Source organism: Cygnus olor, chromosome 3 (genome assembly GCF_009769625.2).
Source record: "Cygnus olor isolate bCygOlo1 chromosome 3, bCygOlo1.pri.v2, whole genome shotgun sequence".
NCBI classification, from domain to species: Eukaryota; Metazoa; Chordata; class Aves; order Anseriformes; family Anatidae; genus Cygnus; species Cygnus olor.
Window position 1 is genome coordinate 116,526,813 of NC_049171.1, and position 27,959 is coordinate 116,554,771.

The 27,959-nt window shown below is 40.4% G+C and overlaps 1 long non-coding RNA gene across 1 annotated transcript; it reads right to left on the bottom strand.

Annotated features, from left to right (window-relative positions):
* Positions 1-3,213: 3,213 nt before the first annotated feature.
* On the bottom strand, positions 3,214-27,953 carry LOC121066818. Its single transcript, XR_005817975.1, has 3 exons — positions 27,772-27,953; positions 13,861-14,019; positions 3,214-3,683 (listed from the first exon to the last, which is right to left on the bottom strand). It is a non-coding gene; the product is annotated as an uncharacterized LOC121066818 (long non-coding RNA).
* Between the last annotated feature and the right edge of the window lie 6 nt (positions 27,954-27,959).

A 27,959-nucleotide genomic window follows, 5' to 3' on the forward strand; every position in this document is an offset into this window, starting at 1 on the left:
TAGGCCACCTACACGCCTTTTAGGTCACTAGCTAAATGTCTAGGATGTAGAAAGATTTCCTATATTTTTCATGCTTTGTATCTAAGCACATGGGAGCCTCAAGGCCAGTGTTCCTAGACACAACAAAAAGCCAGTAAAAATCCTGCCCCTAGAAATGAAACAGAATCTGAGCAGTACTTCAGAAGTGTTGATTTCTTTTTCACAGACAGTGTTAAATTACACAGTTAAACAACTCTGTTCAACAGCTGATATTCCCAATTTGAACAGCACTGCAGACAAAATAAGATTTCAGTATTAATAGCAATTAACGCTTTTCTGGAAGGATAAAGTGTTAAACACACAAACCATCCTAGCATTTTGAAGTGCCATGAGAAGAGATTACATCATTACTACAGACCATCTGCTAGGAAGAACACAGAGCAACAGATGATGAGCCAAAATCACTTCTGGCATTAAAGGATAGAGTTCCATTGACTTCAGGAAATTTATCCCAATGTTCCTGTATGCTACAGATTAATAAAACGACACACACTACAGACTAGCATAGGTGAAATACAGTTAAAATCACAAAGATCGATATAGTGTACTCATTTAGAGTCATTTATTCTTTTTACTACATAAAAATGTGTTGATGCTAAAAATCAAGACTGTGACAACTACTCACATAGGTTAATACACTAAAAAGTAGGATATTTCTGTAAAGATAAGAAGGAACATATGGTCCTTGTTGTCAGCTAAGGGTCCCTTTGAAAACAATTTTCCTCAATCTTATTTGCTTTACAATTACACTAAATCCTACCATGATTGCTCTCATAGAGCACTTACAGAATCTGACGCCCCTTGAAGATGTATTTTTCCTTCCCCTGGTTACCGCCTTTATTATTGATTTCCAGATAATCTCCACGGTTACTAGAAAAAGGTTTTGGCAAGTTTCCCCAGAGGCCTGCAGATGCCTATTACCCTTATTAATAGAGCATCCACTCACCCCCTCAGCTACCATCCTCAGTTACTGTTTGGCTACGCATACATTCTGCTCAGGGACCAGCAGGAGAACATTTAATATCCTCTCAATAACAAACAAGAAAGGCAGCAGCTGCTGGCCTCAGCAGAGGGTCTGCTCAGGGAACTTGTCTCGGAGAGAGGTCTGGCTGGACCCAGCTGTAGGACACTGAGCAATTCCCCCCCATGGCAAAATGGGCTGTGAGAAATTTGGCCCATTTTGTTCTCTCCCTCTTGGAAGGATATTACTATTTGAAAAACCCTTTTAGCCAATGCAGAAGAGCTGCGATTAGAAGAGTACTTTTATTAATGTTTCTGACAGAGAGGGCATATCAGAGAATGGGTGTGTGTGCATGTTCTTTTGTTAGAGAAATAATGGGCTAAATATTTCATTAACAAATAGAAATCATGCCCCTAAAAATAGGGCTGCTAGCATGTAATATGCTTTCTGAAAACTACTTGATTGACTAAGCCGAGAAAAAAGCTGAAAGAAACCTTTTCAAGGTATTAAAATTCAAACCTAAAACCTAGCTAAGGCTGCCTGTATGGCATGGGACTCGGATGTGCCTGCTGGCTCCAGCCACAGAGGCAACAGGAGGGGCTGCTTCCTACAGCACTTGCTGCATGACTGTCACTGCCAACCTTTGTTAGATGAACAGCCACTAAGGTTACACTACTGGATTTTGGATAGTTTTGTTTGGTTTTAATTTAAAGAGAGAGAGAAGAAAAAAAAGCCATCAACTGGGGACTCAAGTTCCCAGCTTCTCCAGTTACCTAACTGGGAGAGGATACCAATCTGGGCTTCAGATTTTTTCTTTCTTCCTTTTTTTTTTTCCTGAGAAGGAAGAGCTGGATTGCAGTCCCAAAATTTTTTCCAAGTGAATGCCAAATCTCATAAACCACAAAGCAAATACAAGGATGCCAAGGCCTGCTAAACATAATTCAATGGTTTTCCCTTTTATTTTTGGGACTGACAGTCCTGTTCAGAAGCTAGGGCATTTACACTTCAAGCTGATGGCAGAGAGAGAAAGATTGAACAGGTAACAGAGCTCCTTTCAAGAAAGGAGATGTGGTTCACCTCCAAAACTGGGTAACAGGTTCCTTTAAAAGAAGCTGCTCTCTCCTTAATCTCCAATTGCTCCAGCTGCCATTCAGGAAAAGGGACAGACAGAAAGGATCAGGGTTAAAAGCTTCTGCCCTCCCTCTAGCCCAAGCAATCAGAGATGACAAACTCAAACGGTGGCCCCTAGCCAGCCCCTTAAAAAGCAACCAGAAGTGTTTAAGGAAGATCATTCTGCTGGGATCTGGCTGCTGCCCATCTGTCTCCAACAGCAGTCGCTGCAAGCCCAGGGCTGTGGAAACTGCTCCACACTGCTGGGGAAAGGGAGGCTTGGGCTGTTCTCATACTGGGCAGATCAAACACTGTCAGTAAGTTTGCTGGCTCTGCTCTTGTCCCAGCTTGCTCAGGTTCAGCAAGGCTGGTACAAAAACTAGACTTTGTAAAGGAAAATCATCCTTGCAACTGAGAGCTTTTGTTCTGACATGAAGAAAACTGCTAGTTTTCCACTAGCATCACTATAGCCAAATGTGGGCTGCTACGTGTCCAATAATAAGTGATTGGAGCTGAGTGCAATGGCAAGTGGAAGCCCTTTATTTGGGGGCTAATAAAAATACTCGATTTGTGCCCATGGAACAGGCGTTAGAACTTCTGGGGGCTGATCAGATGCCCAACAAGTTTTCCCCACTTAGTGCCACAGTGGCCCATTGTGTAACCCATTCCCATCACTTAACTGTTACCACCTCTGCCACAGTTACCTAGGGCCAGTATATGAGAGTGGCCCAGGGCTGAACAGAAGCAGCTGAGCCAGCTGGCCGCTTTGAGAAGCTGTCACCAGGGTCTAAACCCACTGCCAAGGCCAGTGTCATTCCTACTGCTGTTCTGCAGATTCAACCAAGAAAAGAAAAAAACAGAAAAACAAAACAGGAGTCCAGGAGATCAAGCAGGCTTCCTCTCCCGCAAGTAAAAATCTTTGTCAAATGCTTAAAATATTTTGCATAATTTAGTATGTGATTTAAACAAACAAACAAAACAATCACTGGTGCATGGAGATGTTTTTGACTAAATCCAGTGGAGTTCTGTCCTCTACCCAAAATATAAACCTCTGGCACTCTGGAGACTGGAAACAGAAAGGCTGACAGCTTTAACTCTTGCAGTACAAGTGGTTTCACTGAAACATGATACCAAGGCGATAAGGCTGAAACCTGATCACAGCGACTTTCACAGATTAGAATGTGAATCCTGCTACTACCACATACTCCAACTTCAAACACCAACAGTTAAAGTGACACTTCATTTCTACGGCATATCTGTTTAAAAAAAAAAAAATGGCCTCATATGAGAAGAGCCTCTTGGTTTATTTATAGGCAAAACAGCTGTTTTCTGCATTCCAGGATCTAGGCTGAGGTCTGCTCCAAGTCCTGCGTGTACCAAGACTGCCTGGGTACAGAGTTACCTTGTGTGGAAGAGAAATGTGGATCCCCTTTTGCAAGCAGTGAAAGGCGCCTTCTTCACTTCATGCTCACACCTCCAGCAACGTAGCTTTGTTCATGATTTTCTTTAACCACAGGAAAAGGGATACTTGTTTTAGTGGCGGTGGCAGACTAACCCAGGTCTGGAACTTGCCCTAGATCATTCTGGAAAATAAAGAGAGATATTTGTCACAGCTACTTTCCTATGTCCCTCCTGAAATGCTCATTAAACATAACAAGCAAAGGCAAATAATAGACTTCAGCCAAAATAGCCCATTCATCTAGGTAAGATGAAGATATGTTCTTCATCTATACACTGATACCTGTGTAAAATGATTCTGCTCTTGTCACTTGTGTACCTAGATGCTGTTATTTTCTACTCCTCCTGCTTGGACACTTCACCTACTCTACTGCACAACTGCTGGGTGCAGCATATCCTGTGGTGCAGCTGCCATCTGAAGTACCAAATACCATGTACCTTTGTTAATTAACATTGGGTACCTGAATGTGTTAAGACAAACAGGCAAAAACATGCATTACATATACAAATGCCTCCTTCGTGAAGATCCATAAACAATGAGGGCTGTCTTAATTTTTTTTTCACTTTATTTGTTCTTAAGGAAGCAATAGTATTCATTGCAGCTAAAAGTTTCTTGTTCTGTCTAAACATTTCTCTTATAGGGATTCACACTCCTAAATCTTAGCATTAATCTACATTTCTTTCCCATTAATTTTTTTGTTGTTGTTGCTTTTTAAGTTAATATCCTTTTGGAGGAGTTTTGTATAATATAGATTTTTTATTGCTTCACTCTCTTAAAAAAAAAAGTTCAGTTTATGGAGCTGGTCATTTTTTTTTTTAAATAAATATAACTATATATTTTATATATGTAAGTTTGTGTCCTTTCTGCTATCATCAACTTTTTGCCACCCAGCAGCGGATATCTGCAATGTTGCAGCCGGTCTCATGTTGGAGGAGAAATTGCTGACATGTAAATTGCTTTGCCTTATAAGTGCACAAACTACATAGAGTCAAACATACATGAGCAATTCCTTCTTCCTGGGAATTTCAGCCTAATGTCTTTGCCGGGTTCTCAAAGGTCAAATGTGTATAAAAAAAAAAAGCCTCAAAGATCAAGACAGAGAATAAGCCTTCTCACCAAAATGGAAGACTTACATATACCGCATAAAAGAACATGAAACACTGGTTGCTTGCTTCACAGTTTGGACTCTTAAACCAATCACATACAGCAAATTCTTCAACTAAGTTAAATAAGCTCTGTAGTTTACAGGGCATGCTAAACTCTTACAAAGCAGCACAAACCGAATGCGCTCAGATATTAATGGATTTAAACAATCGGTTTAATTAAACCATACAAGTTTGAGCGTAGACAAGCCCTACAGTACTTACTGGAAATGTATTTTTAAAAGCACTAAGTTAGCTTTTTGCCCTGCCTCATTGCTCAAACACACTCATCCTGTTGCCCAGACAGCTTGCAGGCTTTGTGTTGAACCATAGAGCTACTGCGAAGTAGCTGTTGGAGGGGTTTGCAGCAGGCATTTCCCTGCAACATGAAGCATCTTCCTGCAAGTAGCCAGCACAGCCTTCAATGCTACTGACGGCCTTCCTGCTTTGGCAGCCAGCAGGTGCTCTCACTGCTGGCCGTGCAAAACCCGTGCTAAATCAAACCATGGACCGATGCAGTCCCCAGCTGGCTGTCGGACTGACAAAGCAGGCAAAGAACGGACAGGGAACTTCTCACAGCCCTCCTGTTACTGTCTGAGTGTAACTCTGCTGAGCGTAACCCTGACAAAGTGTAGGATGTGGCCCAAAGGTTTGCAAACTCAGCCTAACCACAGTGTGTTCAAATGGGAGCTCTGTGTATCTTTCTTCTCTTTGTTTTCTCTGCCTTCTCCAAAGCTGTAACCAACTACTTGGCTCTTTTTTCACACAAGGCTGCCAGCTTCGTTAAACACATCCAAAACCTAGCAATCAAGATGCAGAATACTGGTGTTTTGCTGTCTATTTTTGTAAAGACATTCATTTTCAAATGCTTGCAAGCCAATGCTATTTTCCTTCTGTTAACTACTCTGTCATAAAGGGAAGACGAGCTATATTCCTTATAAAAAAGTTTCCAACTATCCCTCAGGTGCCTTGTAATACATGAAAGTTTTTTTCTCTGGCATTGCCAGATTTGCAAACCAGTATCCTGCATGTAAAACATACTCATTTATTCTGTTCTCTTATCTTCCTCGTTTCACTCTCTCAGCTGATATAAGGCAGGCCAAGTTCACAGTGCCTCCCTAACGCTGCACTGCTGTTCACTCACTCTTCCAAAGGGAACATTCTCTACATCTATTTAGCAAGATGGTTTTTAAAAATAGGAACACAAAATCCAGTGCTGAGTTCAGGATAATTATGGGAGATACAGCAGGTGCAAGTATTCTCTTACACAGCATTTTCTGATGATACAACAAAGATAAAATTTACTTGCAAAGTGCTTAGAGAGATTTTTCAGGGTACTTCTATAGCAAACAGCCTACTGTAAATAAGTTTGGCTAAGCTAGTAACTGTAAGTGTCATTTCCGAGGGATGTTCAGACATTTTAGTAAGCCAACCAGTATTTTCACTCCAAAATCTACCACACTCCCATCAGATGAGCAACCTCGATTTGCATCGCAGACAAGTTGGCCCAGACTGAAGGGATCATTCAGGATCTTGATTTCTTCCAGATCTAGGAGTCAGGGCCTTAGTTACTTTGCTGACTGAGGCAAGTGCTGCGAGGCCAAAGCTACTGTTTTAGTCCCTGCATGAAGAGAGAGAGCTTGTTAGGAGCAAAGCCACAAGCCATTCAGTATGACATAGTGCTTGAGGGGCTGATATTTCCCCTGATGGATTTACCAAAGGGAAACTATCACCAATTTTCACTGGCATCCAAAGTTTGTAACATCGTCCCTGTGCTTTCATGATATGGCAACCAAAATCCCTTTCACCCTATGAGTACTAGAAAATGTTTTTGTTTCAAAAGGTCAAAGTATACCAGACAAGATTAAGCTTTCTGAAGGGGGCCTGGAAAGTGTCTCTGCTTTTTTACTTACACGTTTCTCCATACTTCCCCCTGTCACCCACATCTTGCTCTCACAGAATTCCCTGTTGGAGGCAGGGAATTTAAGAACAGCAGAGGTTCAGTAATGGAAATACTTTCACAGAAGATGCATCTCAATTTCATTTGCTATAAATTCGGAGTTGGGATCAGACAAATAGCCTTACATGCACACACACATTTTGATTGTGTGAGGATCTCAGAAATTAGATCCTGGTGTTTATAACCTAAAAATCTCATGGAATAACTTTTCTGGATGAGAAGTTTGTTACTGCTTATTTCTTTTTTTCCTCCCCTTGCCTAATGCACAAGAGTTTTATTTGGACAGCAGCTTCCCTTTTCCAACACAAGACTTCTTCACATTATTAAATTCCACCCATTAACACAGTAGTGGGTTGATCCTGTTGAACCTATTTTGAATCAGTCAGTCTAAAGATTTATCTGCTTTACAGTGAGATTTACACATCTGTTTGATTTTCCTGTTCAGCAACAGAAGCATTGGGGAACAGGTTTCTTCTGCACAGAAACAGACACGAGCTTTTGACACAAGATGGGGATACAACCTCCTCCTTAACACAAAGATCTATTTCATATCTAAGTGCCATCCGCTTGACGGGTATGCGAGTTCCATGAGTGGCAGCTGCACAAACTGGGAACCCTATCTGGGTCAGTCCCAACAGGATTTCTGGCACATCAGCTCTCTTTGATCAGATACCCCTGCAATGTGTTATGTCCAGCGCTGCAAAGCCTCAGCTCAACAAGCCAACTTAAACCTCCCCTCCTACAGCTGATGCTCTCTCGACTGGTAAGTCCCCATGCCGCTCATCCTGCCCAGACACCGCTCTGTCTCTGCTGCAGCGAGATGTAACCAAGTCCTTCTCTGCCACCCTCCAGTTTCCTTCGTGCTGGCCGTACTGCTCACCTGACATCCCTCCTTTTCAGAAAACAGAATAGTACTTCAGAATATAATTGCTATAAAAACATTAGACAAAAATAAATATTTTTTTTCCAAGTGTCAATGGCACAGCAAGTATAAGCTGTTAACAGATTTTCCTTATAACTTCTCCCTTTACAGTTTTATTTTTCAAGACCTCAAAAAACCTTCCTGCTTCAACATTCTAGCAACAGGCAGCTCATCTATTATAAAGCACCAAATCTAAATCCAAATCAGCTCCATTTATTTTACTATCACGTATAATAATGCTGCAAGCTAACAATTTAGAAGCAGCTTTTGGAACCGCCTGCTTGTAAACAATTTTTAAAAACAACCTAGTTACGTGATTATTCCCACAGTTTTCTAGAATGTAATCTGTCTTCCTAGACCTTTTTCCCTGAACTGTATCAAGTACTAGGAAGTTCTTAGCATCATCTTTCAGGCTAAACAAAATGAACAAAAATGGTTTTAGACTGTTGATTTATTTTTTTAATGATATAAACTCAAATATTTTCTAATTCCTTTTGCTTAAATACTCTGTTGAACTACTATCCAGGATATAAAGCATTTTAGATGTCTGTATTTACTAATGGTGGCACAAAGGCAAAAATCCAAAGTTGTCATCTCTAGACGGCGGAAGGTAAAACAGAAGTAAATGCAGCCGACAACTAGCCCAGAAGTTTGGAGCTAGAAGGCATGCATTCAAATCTTAGCCCGATTACAGTCATCATAGCAAAACTCTTATTTAGTGTCCTCAACAGGTACAGGGGTTTCATCTTTCTCCAAAAACATCCTACTTCAGGCAATAAACACTCACATTTTCAGTGCCTGGTCTGAAATCCAGCAAGGCCAAATACCAAACACTTTCGCAGAGCTGCTCTGCTTAATGTTAGCAGCCAGCATGCCTAAAGTATCAGGCGTTTCTCTCTCTTTCATTTCCTTATTTAACTTTGCTGACCCCAGTTGTGATAATGGTAAGTGACAACTTGTTCCCAAGGACTCCAGTTGTACCCGGCCCTCACGCTCACAGATGTCCCCGCTGAGGCTGGGGGTCCATTTCGAGGCACAGGAGTGCAGAGGGGGTTTGCAGCTTTCCAATAAAAACAGATTCACTGTAACCTGCAGGTAACCTCTGATCAGCAAAACAATTCTCCCGAAGTTCCCAGCCTGCTTCGCAGCTCATTTGGGCACTGAACCTGATTGATCATTTTGTGGCAAAACAAAAAGCTTGTACAATTAGCATTTACTGAGCTATTAAGACAGCCAATGGGCAGAGCTGATCCCAAGAACCTCTGAGAGGCCAGTTTCAGGAGAACCCCCTGCATTTACTTCAACTCCCATAACAAATACATAATATGAATTTAATACACGTTATTGAAATAACCTGCTAACCTTTAGTATACAAGCAGTACTCAGGGGTTCCTGTGATATTTTCCCCCTCTAGTACATCTAGTGGAAGTTTGAAATTATTTTGCTGGCTAGACAGAGATGCCTCTGCTGTGTTTAAAAATAACAGAAAAAGAAAAATACTCTGATTCCTCAGCACCAACTGCTTACGGTTGTTTACAAATAATTGATGAGTCTATCGATCCAACACAATATCCTTCTACTATTTCCAAGCAATTAGTGCCAACACTTGCAGAAGCAGCTTGCTCTTTTTGTTGTTGTTTGTTTGTTTTGGGGTGCGTGTTCATTTTTTAATCCAGCTTTTTTGTCTATTTTGTTTGTTTTCCACAATCTATTGCTGTTACTTGTTCTGGACACTTAATCAGAAGTGGCATGTATGAAAAAGAGATTAGCCATGCAAATTTAGGTGCTCAAAATGAGGGGAACCCCCTGAAATTCTGGATGTAAAGCACCTATATATGTCCACAAAGCTAATTGGTAGCCTTATTGTTGGATTTTCAGAAACACTATTTTACTCCCCTATTCTGAAGTGCCTACTGCACAGCTTTAGTTCAACCATTTAAAATTCTTTAAAGACCATCTAAATGCAACTCTCCACTTTAAAACAAAAAATGTTTTTCAGAAAGTGCTTCAGTTGACAACTGGAGAATGATGTCCCTCCAAAGGGATCCAGCCTTTCAGCAGATTGTGTTTAGTTAGAACACAGCAGGATGGGCAGCAACATTTATAATGATCTCTACTTTGTCACCTTTCTTCTTACAAAACATCGGTCCTATCCAAAAGGGCGCAGTCAGATTTGCACAAAAGGCTTAATACCTCACATTAAACTAGGATAAATCATACTGCCTGCCAAGCATCACAGACAAAGGAAGTTTGCGCAAGGGATATTGGCACACAAAACCAAAGGGTGTGCTGTCAAATTGCCTCCGCTGTTCGGGGAGGGAGAACAGTGTGGATGGCAGATTCCCCAGACCTGCTCTCAGTAGCAACCCGGTGCAAAACACATTGAGGCCACGGGACAGGATCCTGAGGCTTTGCCTCAGTCCTATGAGAATCTCAACGATGGACAAGCTGCCGGGCTGTGGCTTCTGTAGGATGCCGGTACCAGGTGAATGCCCCAGGTTTCAGTCTGCTGTGGTGACTCCCACCCGCAATAAGCTCTCGCAAAGAGAGGTCTGATCTGCTGCCACGGACGGCCACATGCTGCTGCAGGGGCTGTCCCTGTGCCTGCACAGATCCCACCCCCAGCCTATCTATCCAAGCACTCAATTAAGCAGCAAACACCTTATTTATTATGCTATTTAGAAACAAAACGACAACATTCATGCAGCCTAAGCCAGAGCAACATCTGTTATTTGTGGCATTTCAACACAGTGCATCTACTGCCAGATTCAAAGGCACCAAGCTACGAGGCAGGGACCAGGAGCCAAAGTGGGTAAGTAGGGAGGAAATTTCCTTGCTAGGGAGGGTCCAGGGGACTAAAGGGGTACTCCAAAGCACAGAGATTAAATAACTTATTTGCAGCTTGACAACTCAGAGCAGCCAGTCCAACACCATTATCTATTCTGCTGCAACATCTGCTTGTGACAAGATATATATTGCAAGCTACAACAAGCATCAACGTTCACATTATCCTTGCCAAGTTAAAAAAATATATATATATGACAGTGCAAAGCACGTTGATCCTTATGAGAAAAATAAATCTCCCAAAGACGGACATCTCAAGGCCTGCATTCTCACATCACCACCCAGCTTTCTGGAATAAATGTCGCGGTGTATCAAGGAAGCACTTCCTTGAGACACTGTGCCAGCAGCCAGCAGCACATCTGCTGCGTGAGAAAAGAAGGTGTGTCAGGCAGAAGACAGTGCACACAGCTTTGCTGGTCACATCCTTGTTATGAAGCAGATGAACTCCTAAATTGCGCGTGCCCTCAGAGTATGCATACCTTTTAGCTCCAAAGAAAGGAACTGATGGATGTGCTTGTCAACAGCTTTAGAGGCAAAAAGTTGAGAACGTTATAAAGACCTCACCCAGATGATACAGAATTACTGCAAGCACATGAAAATCAGGACACTATCATTGGTCTAATTTCCACCAAATTCAGATACTTCTCTGAGTAAATCCTGACAGTTAGTAATGACCCAAAAACGTTACAAGGCTTTTCCCCTCCAAACAGTTGCTTTACCTGTGGTAGACAAACACCCAATTAAGCTATATTGCTACCAAATATTTTCTCCTTAGAACCTCTGCTTATTTTCTAAATAACCTCTCCCCCCTTAAAATATAAACCAAACAGAAAGGAGGACTACATTTTAGAAATGAATAAATAGGCCATTATTATTATAATACAGTGTTCTTATATCCCTCTGATGAGGGTAAAAGCCAAATAATTCCCATGGAGGAGGAACAGAACTAATGATACACTTTTCAGCACTTACCATAAACAATTTTTATTGCAGTAATGGGGAAAAGCAGCAGATTTCAGAGCACATAATGGAAGGCAATTTTAAAATCTGTTTTAAAAAAGGGTGATGCACACAGGTAGTTATATTTGCAAACCTCTCTACAGTAGCAGTGATTGATCCACCCAAACAAGCAGACCCTGTGACCACTTCCTCTTCACTGTGTGTTTGCATATTTGCCCAAAGGCCAGTAATCTTTCCACTATATGTGGAGATCACCCGTAGAAATGTTGTGCAGCGAGATCATCAGTCTCAAATAAATCTATGAGAAGCATCCAAATTAACTTCATAGCAAAAGCAAACAGAGGCCAGGCCCCAGACTCCCAGCCTTTTCTCAACTTTTCGAATAAATCTCACTCCTGGTGACTGGTATTGGCTAAACATTATCACAGCCTTTTCAGGGCAACACAAGGTATGTGGAGGAGCTGTGTGGAGAACTTGGTGCCAGCAGCAGTTACAGAAAAGTATAAGCACACAGAAGAGTATGGACAATAAATCTAGCCCTTTGCATGGAGACTGAATTTATTAGCATTATTACTAAACTTTCAGTTATTAGCTAAACAGGCAAGTAACCATAAACATTATCAGCTTTTTTAAATTTCCCATCTGCATCTGTAAGATAATGTAAAACCAGTGAAAGACCACTTATCCATGCAAGTGTATCAGTCTTTCTAGCACAGCCAGGGAAAGTGGCTGCCAGCCAAACAGTTCTGAAAATACAAAACAAAACAACAAAAAACACCAGAGCTTTTCAGCAGATACACAGCATCACTACACACTTAGTGAGGAAAGCAGAGTATTTTCAGACAGGTTTTCTGAAAAAGAAATCGGTCACATCCTTTACTTTCAGACACGTTTTGGCACTGATTTTGGTAAGAGTAACAACTGAACCCAGGAGGGCTAAGGTGATAAAAATAAAAAAAATATTTTTTTTTCAGTACTACTTGTGCACATACCAAGCTGGAGGAAGGCAGGAAACAAAACAGATTGGTACTTTTTATTTTTTTTCCTTTTGCTTTTGGAAGTGTCCCAAATTATAGTACTGAGGACACTCGTCAGTGTGATGAGGTTTTCCCACTGACCATCACACTGGCACAGATGGCCAGGTCTGCCCAATCTCATAACAATCAGAAGCAACGATATAAAGACAAACAAGACTAACTTTTGCTTAAGCGGAGGTGTGAACCTGTATCAGTGTATGGAAAAAATACTTCTTGTCTCTGTACAGACTTCAAAAGCAAAAACTGGATCATATTGACCCAGGAATGCCAACCTCCAGGAGCAAACAGCTGTACATAATAATGCTATGGGAACTGCCCAGTGGGAGTTCAAGGAATTGAAACGGAAGACAGGCTGATTATGAATACTGCCTTTTTCTTTATGAGCTCTCTCAAGGTCATGGATCTCAGCAACTGGGTAAGTAACTTTTATTGGATGGAGCAAAATGAAGCACCAGGCCAAAGGTGTGCTTCCTCTAGCCAGGACAGCCAATTTGATCCAAAATATCAACTAAAGGGCAGGTCTTCCACATTTTAAATGTCCTGTCTTTTCCTGAGTAATTTGCTGCATCTTTTCTCTTCCAAATTTGCACAACATTGCTTAACGTTGTGATATTTTTTACAGTCCCTGCCTCCCTCCCCTCCATGTTCTTCATCCTTTTTCAATACAATCCCAGAAGAGATGGTTTGCGATTACTAGCTTTTCTTCTTATGAGCTGTACCTATTTAAATTATTTTATTCCTTCCCTCATACATCTATTCAGATACTCTACAGCCTTATTAAGGAAGAGACTTACTGTTTAATAAACAGTTACTTTTAGGATGGAGCTATATTTCTCACCCTTGAAATGAGTCTCAGCTGACAGGTGGACAACCAAATGGGTTTAAAATTTCAGTATTAAATAGAAAAAAAATATATTTTCTTCAAGTTTCAAGTGAAAATTTTGTCTCATCTGTCCTATATTCAAAATTAAATTCACATAAGGATTTTTTGGAACCATCCTTTTGTGAAACCACTCAAAAGGACACTCCTATTTGCTTTCAGATTTAACCAGTGATACAAAGGAAGCAAACAGAATTTTTAAAGACTAGCCCCAATGCCCCAGAGGAAGAAAATGAACTGGTTATCACTCTTAGCATTCAGATTCTATGAAGCCAAGCAATAACAACAGTAGAGGTGTATCTGCAGGCAAAAGCCAGAGGCCAAGCGCAAGTAAAACCACTCTAACCCATCCATTCCTCCCATGATTACGCCTTTCATAGAATGTCCTGTGGAATAAAGAAGAAAACAACAGAGGAAAACAGATGCCAGTAAAACAGAGACATGAAATATATTATTACTTTTCAAGCATTCTACCACACAAACCTAAGAAATGTACCTTATCCCCATTGCTTTTATTACTACCAAATGTAATACAGAGTCTTTTACCTTCAGAAAAAGTAATTGTGCAGCACAGCTACAGTCTGAACTCACAGCATCCTCACATCCAAGGGTCTCTATGCTTATGCAGTGGCACTATGTGACGGGTCGATTCGTCCTGTTGTTCCTCCAGAGTAGTATGAAGGGAGCAAAGATCTGCGTAAACTCCTAGAATAAACACAACTGCCTCATTACAGACTTGGTAAGTTATAGTTTGGTGAAATGGCAGAGATGGCAACAAAGCCAATAGTTATGGAAAAATGTCAGGAAAACTCACTGGCTATAAAAAACTTTTTTTTTTTTTTAATCTAAAATCAATCTGTGAAGATGCAAACTTCAAAAACTGAAGCAATTCTAAACTAATTTCTATTTTTCTCACACAGCAATTCCTGTAACAGTCACATCAATGATAACTGGAGAATGAAAATCATGTGTTTTTACTAGAATTTCTCTGAATGGTTACTTACCAAGGATCAGAAGCATATTGGAGGAACAGGATCTGTCTTTTGCCAAGACAAATCTACTCAGATAAGGGTAGCTTTAAGAAAATATATACATCCTGCACTGGAATAGGCATTGCTCCCTGCAAGCAGAAACAGGGCTCTCTCTGTGTGGACAAGATGACCCAATTGCTGTCAGTCATGGGGTTTTGCAGCCACTGGCAGGGCAAGGATGGCTGCATTGCAGGCAGGAAACGGGGCTGGGACTCCACTGGGACCCACCCTGCAGCCCCCAAGAAAAGATAAAGAGCTGAGGCTGCTGTTGTTGTATGAAAGGGGAATGCATTCAGTAACATGGAAGCCTCCCTCCCCATCAGTTATTGCCCCCTTACTCCTCACAGCTTTTCCCCTTCCACCTCACCAAAGCAGGGTGTCCCTGGGACACTTCAAGGCTCCTCCTTACACCCAGGAAATGCAGTCAGAGGGAGTCAGAGGGAGGAGAAATACAGGGGCAGTGTCAGAGCCCTTGCAAAACCCCTCCCCAGGCATGCTCAGCTACTGGCACTTGGAGACCTGACCACCCTGCACTTATGGCAGCAGCCAGGGGCGTGCAGGGACAGAGGGTGGCAAAAGGGAATAGAGATGGAATGAGACAAAGCAGGAAAAATCAGCTGAAAGGAGAAAAGGAGGGGGGGGGAAACCCTCGTTAAGAAGGAAAACCCTCTTTAAAGAAGAAAAATGGGTAAAAAGCGAAATCAGAAAAAAAAAAAAAAAAAAAAAAAAGACTACCACTAAGCAAACAAGGAGCTGATGGGAAAGGAGAAGAAACATGAGGATGAGGGAAAATGCAGACTTTGGAAAAGACTAAAACACCACAAGAACAAATAGTAGGTCAGAGAACAGACATGGGGAGGTCATGTTCAAATTGTTCAAATTTTACTGAAGGTTTGGTTTTCTACAATGACCTTGATTGTGGGTTGATTTAGTTGCTTCAGCCAAACAAAAACAAAACAGGAAACTCCACAATTGACCAAATCAGAAAACATACAGAAGAGAGAAAGGAAATGCCAAACATTTGAATGAGTTTGGCAGAAATTCAAGTGGAAGAATTGAGTCCAGTAGACATTTACATTTCTAGGAACAATGATTTTCTTTTATAATTCTTTTTGAGAGATTTTTCTTATTGGTCTTGTATTTCAACTGTTTGGTTGGGAGAAAATCTTGCACTGAAATATATGATTGCAAAACCAGGTTGGTGTATTTTTTTAATTCACTTTAAAAAACTCAATACTGCACTAGTAGTTGTTCAGCATTTAGTAACTTAAAACTTCAAAATCTCAATGAACTTTGTCCACATTGAAAGCATGACAGCATCTGTCAACCTGAATTAATTTAGAACGAGGCCACACTGACTTAAAATATCTGTTTATGCACAGGGCATGGTAAATACTCAGGCAGATAACATGGAATATGCTTTCAAATGTATTTGATTGTACTAGCATAACCCAACAACAACATTACAATGCATAGTTTCTTTTTTCTTAGTCTAAAGCAAAGACAAAAGTCAACAATATTGTGCTTGAGTTTTTGCAAACAGAACCCAAGAACATTCTGAGTTCCTGCACTACATCAGCCAGCAGAATTTGCCCTTAGTGCACAAAAATAGAAAGTAATATCTTATGTGTATACCTATGCTTGCATGTTGACATTTTCTCTGCATATAAAAACTTTCTGTGCATAGTCCTAAAATCTTACAAAGGAAACATCGCCTTTATAAATAACATTTCTTTTACTATTTTATCAAATCTGAGCTACAATATCGTATCAAGACTGTTAGTATTTTTTTTTATATAAGCGACTTAGTCATTTGTGTGATCATAATATACTAGCAAATGCACTGAAAAGCATCAAAGTAAAATTAACTACCTCTTAATAACGAGGCCTCTTCCTATCACCAAGTGTTGCTGTTTCCTGGAAGACTGGGCAGGTGGAAGCTTAATTTAGTTGCATAACATTCAAGACTGCATTTTTTGTGCACTAAGAGCACCTATTGACTTCAAACAGGAATAACAGGATCTCAAAATAGGGCATAAAATGTGCAGAGCACTGAAAAATTAGTAACTCTGCAAAACAGTGGCAGTCGATCTAAATATACTGCATAGTTCTTGATGACTGGCAATAGGAAAAACACAAATATAAGAAAGTGCCCTGTATTCCTCCCTAGAGATAAATTCTTTGTTATTTCAAGCCAGAAATCCAAAAAAAAAAATATGGATCTCTGCCCAAGTGCACACATCTGTCTCAACAGTGTCATCATAGGGTTGACTCTACACATAGCAAGTCAAAAAATGTTGCTACTTGTGTAAGTTCCATGAGCGACATTTCAAGAGTGTTATTTTTTCAAGTTTGCCTGATGATCAGTCTTGCACACTGGGATCCCACCAGGGAATTGTCTTTTTTTATTCCTACCAACGAGATAACAAGAGAAAAAAATGTGTTTGTATGCATAAAATAAGAATGGCTAGATAGCTCTAAAATATGGCAAAATATCAGCCATCCTATTGCAGCTAAAATACAAAAAGATTACATTTAACAGGAAAGAAGTAGAAGAAATCTAAGTCTTCCTATTTGGACAAGCAATCCTGTCTTTACTTTTCCCCTGCCAGCTCTGGCTGTGCACAGCATTTAAACGTGCTATGCTCACAGACTGGAGCTATTGTCTTGTGGGACTTTTGTTTAGTCTGCAGAAGATGGCTGCGTTATATAATAATAATAAAAAAGAACTTTGTATTATCGGACCTCATGCCAAGCAACAATAAAGCATTTTATGATTTCATGTGAGGTTCTGATCTGTAGCAATTACCTCCTTCCAGCACGTGTGCCCCCTCTTTATGACTGACAGGGAATGTAAAAGCCAGGAGAACTGATACTGGTTATGTATGAGCCACTTCAATGTGACCTTTTCACGTAACTATTGAAGGCACATTGGCTGCTCCTGAGGTTTAATCCTCACTTCTTCACCTGGGCAGAACACTTACAGATCTACAACTACTAATTTACCATTTCTTTCTGCTCTTTTATCTTCCTAGAGAATTCGATCACGTCTGTAGCTCGCTGGCACATGCCTTCATGAGACCAACAAAAAAAATAGTGAGTTACGGGGGGGGGGGGGGGTTGTTCATTTTTTAAATTTCATTTCAAAGCCTGTGAACATCAGGTAGTAACGCGATACATCTGAAACAGAATTAATACGCTCCAGATAGAAACAGAGAATCACAGAACGGGTTGGGTTGGAAGGGACCTCAAAGCCCATCTACTTCCAGCCCCCTGTCATGGGCAGGGGCCCCTGCCCCCAGCCCAGGCTGCCCCCAGCCCCATCCAGCCTGGCCTTGGGCACTGACAGGGATGGGGCAGCCACAGCTTCGCTGGGCAGCCTGGGCCAGGGCCTCACCATCCTCTGAGTAAAGAATTTCTTCCTTATATCTAATCTAAATTTACCTTCTTTTTGTTTAATGTCATTACTCCTTGTCGTATCACTACACTCCCTGACAAAGAGCCCCTCCCCAGCTTTCCCATAGGCCCCCTTTAGATACTGGAAGGATAACACAGGATTGTTTGCAAAAATTTTCTTCCTACAAGATAAGATGTCTCTGTGTCTAACACTGGACTCACTGCTGAAATCATTATTTTAACAGGATGCTGTATGTACTGTATTGTTAGTCACTTACTGGGGTTTTAGTTTTTCTTGCTATTTTAAATACATAAATTAGTATAAAAGGAAAAATATTTTACTAAGAATTCAGACCCACTAAAAGTAAATATTCAAAGTGCTGTACATAGAATCTCTTAAATGATTACTGCGTGACATTTTCACTGTATGACTAATTTGTGACTTTCATACCTCTTATCCAAATGATCCTAGATATCCTTGGCTTTTGAGAAAGCTGGAAAATGCAGATTCATTTCAAAGACATGCATGGAGGGCCACGATTCTTTTAAATCAAGGACTCAAGTCCAAGCTCACAGATTCAACCCCGCAAGTTTACCTAACAGTAGTTTGCACCAATTTCTGCAAACCCAAATTCCAGATAGCTGTAGATGTGAGCAATGCCATGGCAAAACTGAAATTGATGGATTTGTACATTTCTAACAAATCTCAGCAAAGAGCTCAACAACAACAAAAAAAAAAATCAACAAGTGTTACCACAATGACACCTGGGGGAAAACAAACAAACAAACAAACAAAACAAAAAAAAGACAGGCAGGTGAAACATTAGAAAAGAGTTTGAACTGAAACCTTTCCTCTGAGCTGAGAGGGATCGTTCCAGAGCATTACTTTCCTCCAGGATACCTACAACTGCTTCATCTGTTCTGTTTTGCAGGGGAAACACATCTTTTCCAAATGGCTGCACTGCATGTAATTTTCCACGCAGGTTCAACAAACCACAATTACTGACATTTGTCCTCCAAGCAAAGAAGGTGAAAGTTAAGTGTTAGTTTGCAAGATGTGCTGAGCCATCATTAACACAACTGCTGCTCTGCAAAGGCACAGCAACAACGGTTGCTGCTCAGTAAACAGCAAAATGTTTGTTTGCTGACCATCTGAAGTTACAACAACTAGGTAGGTTACTCTTTTTTAACATTAAAATATGAAGCATAATATTCGACGTAGAGTTTTCATGCAGGAAGAAAACACAGCTTAAAGAGATGCTTATCTCTACTAGAACTGCTCCCCAGCAATAACCACAGAGGGTAGTGTGGTATAGAAAAGCCTACAGGATCAGATTAGGATAAGGTTATTTTATTTAGTGCCTACAATTTTAGAAACAACTGGTGTTTCAGCTGAAAGTCATCAACAGAATAATGTTGAAGTTTCACTGCATTGACACCAAGGAAGTTAGATTTACTCTGCAACGTGATGAAAAGGAACTGTTACCAGCTATCTCAGAGCTGCTGCTTGTGTTTATCTTTATTACAGAGAGTGTTTAGCCAAGAATCAAGACTAGCAGTTCTTTAGTGAGGCTCTCATTGCTTTTTTTTTGAAAAGCTTAAATAGTACAAATACTTAAGAGAAGATTTCTGAAAGCTCAGAGGTGACTTTCAGTGGCATTCATACCTCTGAATCACGCAGGAAACTTAAGGAGCTTCCCTGGGAATTACAGGGGAATCTTTAGCTATTGTACTTGCTCAGTGCGATTTTTAGTAGAACTATTCAGTTACAAGTCAGATTAGCAGATTGAAAACACCACTCCGTGAGACATCGCCCAACTTTACAGCAGCTGTTACCTTAAGCCTTTGTAGTCATTCAGATCTATTTGCACTCCAGCAGTCCACTGAAGGTGACAGCTTTGCACAAAAGATTTACTATACCATACTAATACAATTAAGCCTTAAAGCCCAGATCCTTTAAATTATTTCAGATGGACAGACTGTCAGTCTGTACAAACATCTGTTGCAAGGGGCCTCCATCCTGCAAGGTTTTATTGACAAGAAACAGCTTCCAGAACCGGAGCCTACCTTTGTGTTGCAGCAAATAGGTGCTTAGGATGTTTTTACGTGTAACAAAACATTACCAGTGGGCTAATTGCTGAGCAATCATTTAAACCTGCTTCTTGGAATTCTTCAAAGTTCTGTCTTGTGATGTTTTTCTGCTGTTTTTCCAGGGGAATCAGTCCAAGGGATGGTCCAGGTTACTGCACCACAGCACATGAATCAGTATCACAACCAGCGAGCATGAAATCACAACCCCAAATTAATGGGAGCGCTAAGCAGGCCGTTTACAGGTAGCTCTCAGCTAGTGAAAGGCCTCATCTTTCAAACTGGGATGATTTCAGTTCTGTGATCCACTGCCCAATTTATTCTGGTGTTGACTTAGAAAACAATTGGAAAGCTGAAAATGTATTACAAGTTATCGGTATTTTTGTACAGTTGTGTCCTTTTTAAGTACCGTTGATATAAAAGGACTCTCGTAATATATAAAAGGATCTCTCTTAATGCAGCAATTCCTATCTCCTACTCTGGCTGCAAGCCATGTGGAAGGAGCAAGATAAATTCAATTAACATCTAACTCAGGGTTTTTGTTTGTTTGTTTGTACCAAACAGAACACTTACAGAATAAGCCTTTGATCTTTGTTTTTAGAAGCTGAAATCTTTCCTCACCTCTTTCTTTTGTTTTCCTGAAACAGTACATAGGCTGGGGCTCTGCAACCACTTGGCAGAGAAGGGAGGAGCAGAGGTGGGGATGCTGTCCAAATGTTCTTCTCTTGCTGTGATCATAGTTAAAGCTTCTGTGTGATCCTAAGCTGTACTTGCATTATTATGCATTTGGAGTCCCCACATCTCCACCAAGACTAATAATTAAATACTGCACATTTGCTTAGATGCCTTGCTGCATCAGTTCAGCTTATCTAGCTCCTTCCAAAATCCAACAAGCCTCAGCTCTGTCCAATCTGTTTTCAATCGTTCCCCAAAGTTCCCCCTCATGACGCAATTTCCTTCCTAGAAGCCCACATTCACATTGGCTCATTTTCAGATATCCTTCATCCTTCTGTACATTGAATTAATTTACCCCCCTTAATTCTAAACATAACAGTGCAAGACCTCAGGTTCATATTTATCACTGACAAATTCCATTTTTTCTCCAGATAATATATTTTGACACTCAAAGTGCAACTAAGTCAATGCAGGGAGTATCTCTGTATGGCAGCTTAAATGAAGTTGAGAGCCCCTTCATTATCTAAATAGCAGTTTTCTTGTCATTCCTGCTGAAACAAGTAGAACTAGAGAGTGGTACTCAAACTAAAAACTTTGCACACTTCCTTCTCATGATTGTAGAGACCGGTGGAAGAAAACCGTAAACTGCTGAGCTGAAACAGAGAACAAGTTTTATCAACTTCGTGCAATTCAGCTAAGCATTTACACAAACACAAGTCACTGGTACAGAGCACTTGAAACTCCATCTGCTCTTTCTCTCAGCAGGGGTTGTTTTATGTGGCATAGCGAAGAGAAGGCTTGGATGTGGGAAAACATCGTATTCTAAATAATGTTAAGCACTTCTGAAACTGTCAGAGGTATCTTTCTTTGATTTTCTGTGCCTAAATACATGTCAAAATATGACCACTGAATGCCACCGACACTTCTAATGGGGTTTCTACAAAATAAAACAGGAGAGAAAAGAGTTTTCATAGTGATGCACACTGCAAAGTTACATACAATGGGTATTTAAAGATTTAAGCTCAGAAATACAGCACAGGCATGTCCCTCTACGCTCTTTGGGCGTGACGAGCCATTCCAAGATCCCAGTTACCACATACAACTTTAATACACGCCCCTGATTTTAAATTGCAGTATTGTTTCATATACTAAGCAATATACTCTTATGCAAACACATTGCATAAAATCCCCTTAGTATTTATCACAAAAACAGTTGCTTTCCTCCAAACATGCCAGCCAGAAAAGAAGGACAAGGGAAGGAGCCTCCTTGCAAGGCTGCACAGGTGAGCATGCCACCTGTGGAGAGCAGGGCCCTGCCTTGCAACATGCACACAGGCTGCTCAGGCCAGGCCTCAGCTCCCCTCTGGGACCTCTGCAGCTGTGTAAATTACTCTACAGGCTTCTCAGGTGCCACAGCAGCTCTGTGGGAGCGTGAGCTAGGACCCAGGCAAGAGAACTTGCTTTTCATGAACCAGAGCAACCCTTCTCCAGCCTCCAGTCCTGCAAGGTCATTGCCTTGGTGAAGAAAGAAGGATGCTGAGCTCCTCAGTGAGGAACTTGTTACCTTGTGACATGAGGCCCCAGCCTCCGAGTGACTGGACAAACAAATATTCTTACTTATGTGTGCAGCCTCTGTGACACCAGTGCAACTTTTTGTGTGAAGAAATTAACGAGAGTTTGAATAAGAGAAGTTAAGAATGGGAAATCTTAAAAAAAAATAATCCAATTCTGGTCACAGTAAAAGTTGCTGATATGGGGAACAATGCACTGTCTCAGTATATTTTCAAGAGCAATGCCCTTTATATAATGATCACGAATATAAAACACTGGGTGTGACTACTTATGCTTTTGTTTTGATTTGTCCCCGTCTGTCTGGGAAAAGATATTCAGTACTGTGTGCTTTCAGTCAGCTCATAAGTGACATTTCTGCTACCTCAAAAAAAACCCTCCAGCCATGCAAAATCTACTACTAGTGAAAAGACCTGGAATGAACCTATATACATATTTCATAACATGAACTGTAAACTACACAAACATGTGCTCTGTGCTCCAGCTCTCAATGCAAAAGTGAATTTCTCTTTAGGTTTGCAGTCCAACATTCAAAATCAAAGAAAAGGTAAACCACTAAGCAGCTAATGTAGTCACATAAATGTACAATGGACACCCAATGCTGTCAATTTTTTTTCCTCTCCACTAACTTTATTCTCTTGTTTCCTTTTGCCTGCTATTTGAAAAGAACTAAAATAGGATTTAGAGTTGACGTGCACACACAGTCACTTGTTCTTTCACCATAGGCTTGACTATAAACAAAGAGCTAGCAACAGACAGCATCTGTTTTGACAAAAATAATGGCACATTTCCTATTTTTATAATAATCCAATTGCCAGAGAAGACTCAAAACAAATAACCCACAAAAAGCAGACATTTTGAAGTGATTGATGTGGCCTCGGACATAAGTGAAAACTCTGCAGTTATGTCCTTACCCCAACCACACCTTCTTTCCTGGTACCATTATCGCTCCTGTAGATGTCTAGTTCTCATCACAACACCCCTTTTCCAAGTCCAAAAAACAGTCTGCACTTGTTCCCCCACAGCTTGCAAAAGAGTTGAGAGGGTAACAGCTAGCAGAATTGTCCCTATTATCAGCAGAGGGATTCGTGAAGGACTGTGACTTAGGATTTGTATGAATACGAACCAGGATCTGCAGGATTTGTATGAATGAATGGGTTAGTTGGTAACATCTGTAAATACTTATTTCTTATCCTGGCTGAGATGCAGTCAATTGTGTCAGAAGTATGCCGCAGTCTGAGTAAAGCAACAGAGAAATGGCGAAATAGATGAACTACAGGACAACATGAACAAGCAACAACATTTAAAGCTGGGTGGCATAAGCACCACAGCGCTACCGCAGATCACAGTGGTTTTACCCACCTGTTTTTTCTCTGGTCTACAGATCCCCAGCTTATACCAGGTAACTTACTCAAGCAAGAAGATCTGACTGGCTGATCATACTAGGCACATCCATTCCACAAGAAATACATGGAATCACACAATGGCCTCAAAACCCACTTCTTTACCTCCTAGGTCTCAGCATTATTTTAGTGTCTAAGTACCAGGCAAACCCCCTAACCTACTTTGAAATTACCTAGTGGAGCATGTGCTCCAGTTTTCCAGGGAATAGGCAAGAAAGGAAATGAGGTCTGCTTTACCCAAGAGAATGCATGCCGTGAAAGGTAGTGTGTGCAAAAGGTAAAACGAAGGCCACACATCTTGCATGCTCTGAGAGCATTCATGTCACCATAGCTCCAGCCATGTGTGCATTTGCAGCTCATGCCAAGCAGTATGATGCTGCTCTTCCTCCTTACCGATGCAGAAAAGGTACTTCTTTGCCTACAGACAGGCACACCTGTACCACTGGCCTAGACAAATGAATACACAAGTTTATCTGAAACTTGTGTAATCCTCCTCTTCTGGATGGAGTAGCACCGCTATCAGAGCTGGCTCCCTTTGGCAGAGGGATTCTCATCTCTCACATGCCACAGTAAAATGGGACAACTCCGCTGAGATTAGCTTTCAAAGACAGTACTTAAACCAATCTAAATATATTATCTGAAGTTTGGAAAGTAAACCAATCTTTCTTTAAAAAGAAATAAATGTATTAATTTGGATACCAACCCTTCCTCTCCAACAACACAGGTAAGTTTATGCAATGAATTGAGACTGATCTGGAGAGTCTTGTCATAATTCCTTCACAACTTATGACAGTTAAAGAAAAGATATTTTTTTCTGCACTTTGGGAGACTATGTGGAATGTTACATGTTTATCCAAAATAAATAGAACCTCTGAGCCTTTATAAGGAGATTTCTTGCTAGTGAAGTATTAGTAATGCTGAAAGAGAAGACCAAATAGCTGTCCAAACCACCACATCAAGTTGCATTCACATTTATGTACTAACACTGCACAAAAATGAGTCAAAATATCATGAAGCAAGAACCCGGCATAAACCTCTCTTATACGGGTAACAAAACATTGCCTCTTTCTGATTGTATTGTCATATGGAAAGGGAAGTTTTAAAGGCAAATTATAATGTTTAATTTAACTTGCATTCCCCTTTTAGAATTCTGTTACGACTTGATTGCAGGAGTCCAGGTGAGATCCATGACAATCCCAGATGAAGTTTTCTAAAAGCTGAGCATCACCAATTCCATGGTAAAACACTGATGGTTCCTTCATCCGTTTGGATGAAGCAGGTGGATCGCAATGATGACTTCATCAGAAACCATCAGGCAATTTTATGCCAAGAACAACAATTTATTTCAAGGATATTCTTTTCCTTATTGAAGGGAAAGAAATGCATGAAATGACAATAACAGGCTAGAGCTTGCATTTCACTGCCTGCTAGCAGATAGATCACAGCTGTAACTAGAGGGAAAGTCACCTTGAAGTGTAATGCAATTCCCAGACCATTCGAGGTCCAGAAGAAATCCATTTACAGCTGAGAACTATATAAATATCACAAGCAAGAATGACAGGACAGTAACGTGAGAAGGTGAGAAAAGAAAATGGACTATTAAGAGAAGGGAAATGAGGAAATACAGCTCAGGGATTCTTTGTTTGCAAGAAAAAGCAGTCATGAATGAAGCCTGATGTGGGGTATTGACTTTTGAGATGCTCCGCCAGGAAAGGGACTGCAGCATTACCCACATCTAAGAGATTTTCTTGCTTTTGGCTCTTCATGATTTCAAATGGAAGCTGGATCCAATAAAAGGTAGTGTAAATATAGTCTTAAAAAAACTCAGGAGGAAAATTATAAATGCTGGTATAAATGAGAACAGAAGCTTTTCTTCGATAACCAGACATTTAGCTGGATAATTCACAGATGTAATTCTCCAATTACAGATATATTCTTGCCTGCCCCAAATCAGAGTACTCTTCAAGCCCTATTTGTGCCCTTTGGTGAAGTGCTGAAAGCCACCACAGCTACAAAGAGGTTTCAGGGGCTGTGTTTCAAATAAGCCTCACCTGGCACTCAGGAAATAGAAGAAAACAAGAACAGGGAAAAAGAAGGAAAAATACAGTAGATTCTGAGAGAATGCTGTGCTAGCTCCTACATTAGTTACCCCAAGACTGTGAGGCAAGTTAAGCACCTTTGGTTAACATGTTAGAGGATACCAGAGCAAGGTGACTGGCTGATTTTGTACAAGCTACTAAGCAAGTGCTTTTCTGACTACCTGTAAGCAACAAAAAACATTGGGTACAAAACCATTCAGTGAATAAATAGCAACAGACAGCTGAAGAGTCCTCTTCCATGCTGGGAATTTGCTATCAAAAGTTGTAATGAACTGCAATTAAGTTTTGAAATCGCCAAAAGAATTATCAAGTTGGAGCTGCATCCTCTTCCATAACGTACCAGTTTAACTCTGTTGCTTAATTTACATTTGTAAATTCAGATTTTGTTTGTAGGTAACTTGTGTAACAAAATTCTGTATGAGATCTTATGAAAGGGAATGTGGTATTTATTAAAAAAATCTGACTACACTGGCTTTATTTACTCATACTTTTCCACTTATATACCCACAAACACCAAGTATATTTATCAGAACATTTTATGGCTCCAGCTCTGTTCCTCATCTTTTTAGCACTTCATCTTTGTGCTAGTTACTCCTCTTCATTTAAATGAAATCACACATGACGTTCTGTAACCATTAACAACATACCTTTCCTTTTAACCCTTGTTCTAGCATTTCCTCTGGGGCCAACACAAATCCCCACCCCTCCCGTCCCAATCTTAATGTAGGTTTGGGATTTTTTTTTTCTCTTTTTTATTGTATTTGGGGGGGGGGGGCTTTGTTTTCTTTTGTTTATTTAACAAAATAACTACATGTTCAGTACCAGACACAACTGTAATATTAGCACTACAAGCTGCAGTTAGAAGTTTAAGATATACAAAAACTCAAAAAAAATCAAAATAATAAGATAGTATTTGTGATGTGATCACAGAAAGCAACAAACTGTTCCTCATTGAAAAAAGTCTACTAAACATTTGTCCCTTGGAACAATTTTGGACATGTAACTTCGTGCAAAGAAAAAAGCATGAATTACATCTACTAAGGCTGACCTCAGTTTTTCAAAGAGTTCCAATGACCACCAATTATTAAACAAGTGAGCCTAAATTTCCTTTTATGGAAAAATATGAATTTTGTTCAAAGAATACACTTCTGCATATAATTTTATCAAAAGTATATACACAGCATGTAGCATCTGCATAACAGCGTTTCATTCATTTGCTCTGTCCAGTTCTTTGTTTTGGTGGAAAAAATAGAAATAAACTCTACATGAGGAATAAATACATAACAAAGCTTAAATCACCAGCAGAGCCTGGAGACAGCAAGGTAAACAATAGTGCCAACACACTGTCCCAGTGAAGACATCTGACATGCACATTAGTCACAACAGGCATGTTTTATTGATTATAGTCTGTCATATGACAGTCCTTCTACTATTTATGTACAATTAGCATCAAGTTTCATCCTGGGCTATTGCCACTTTGGATTTAATTTTACTTGGATCTCACTACACGTGAATGTATCTTCAACAGCTGAATTCCCCAGTGTGAGAACTGTTTTCTCTTGAAACTGATGGGATACATTGCCAATGAGGGCATAAAGACACCACAATTCATAATTTGTGCCTTTAATCTGCAACTCATACTGAAAAATGTTCTAGATAAAGACACAGATGTGAAGTCAGATTAGGGCTTTCTTTGGCTTTTCACACAGAAAACAAGACCAAGTTAATACTTGACAATGTTAACTTGCACCTGCATTATGGCCAGCTCAGGAGAAAGGCAGGCTAAGCCCTGCCAGAAGCATGAGTAATCTCAAAAGAAAATGGCATGGGTGGACCAGACCACTCTCAAAATGCAGGGACCAGGCCCCCTGATTATTAAACCATTTTCTCAAATGATATCATGTTAATGTCTGAAAACACTTGAGAGCCCAGAATGCCAGACAGGGGCAGTGAAAGCCCACAGGTAGCTGTTTGGTGTCCTTCAGAATTAGAAGCAGAGTTTAGTCTATGGTGTCTCTAACAAAACAAACGAAAAATCACATATGAGCCTTGTCTGCTAGTACTTGGATTCAGCTATTTTAGAGTCTACTAGAAGATGTCACATTATACCATCAAATTCCATGACATCTGGGTATCATAAATACAATTAAAAGAAAAGCTTCAACTGGCACTGGTAGATAAAAAGGAGACACTAACCTAAAGGAAATCCAGGCTTGCTATTTCACAGACCCAGCCTTAGTTCCATGTAGATTTAATTAAGCTATTTTTAGACACTCTCTCTTCCATAAAACTTTTGTAGTTGGTTTATCAATGTAGAACTTGACTATCTTGCTCTTTTCCCTTCACTGCCCTGTGGTCACTGCTCTGCTAAGCTTGGGGGCATT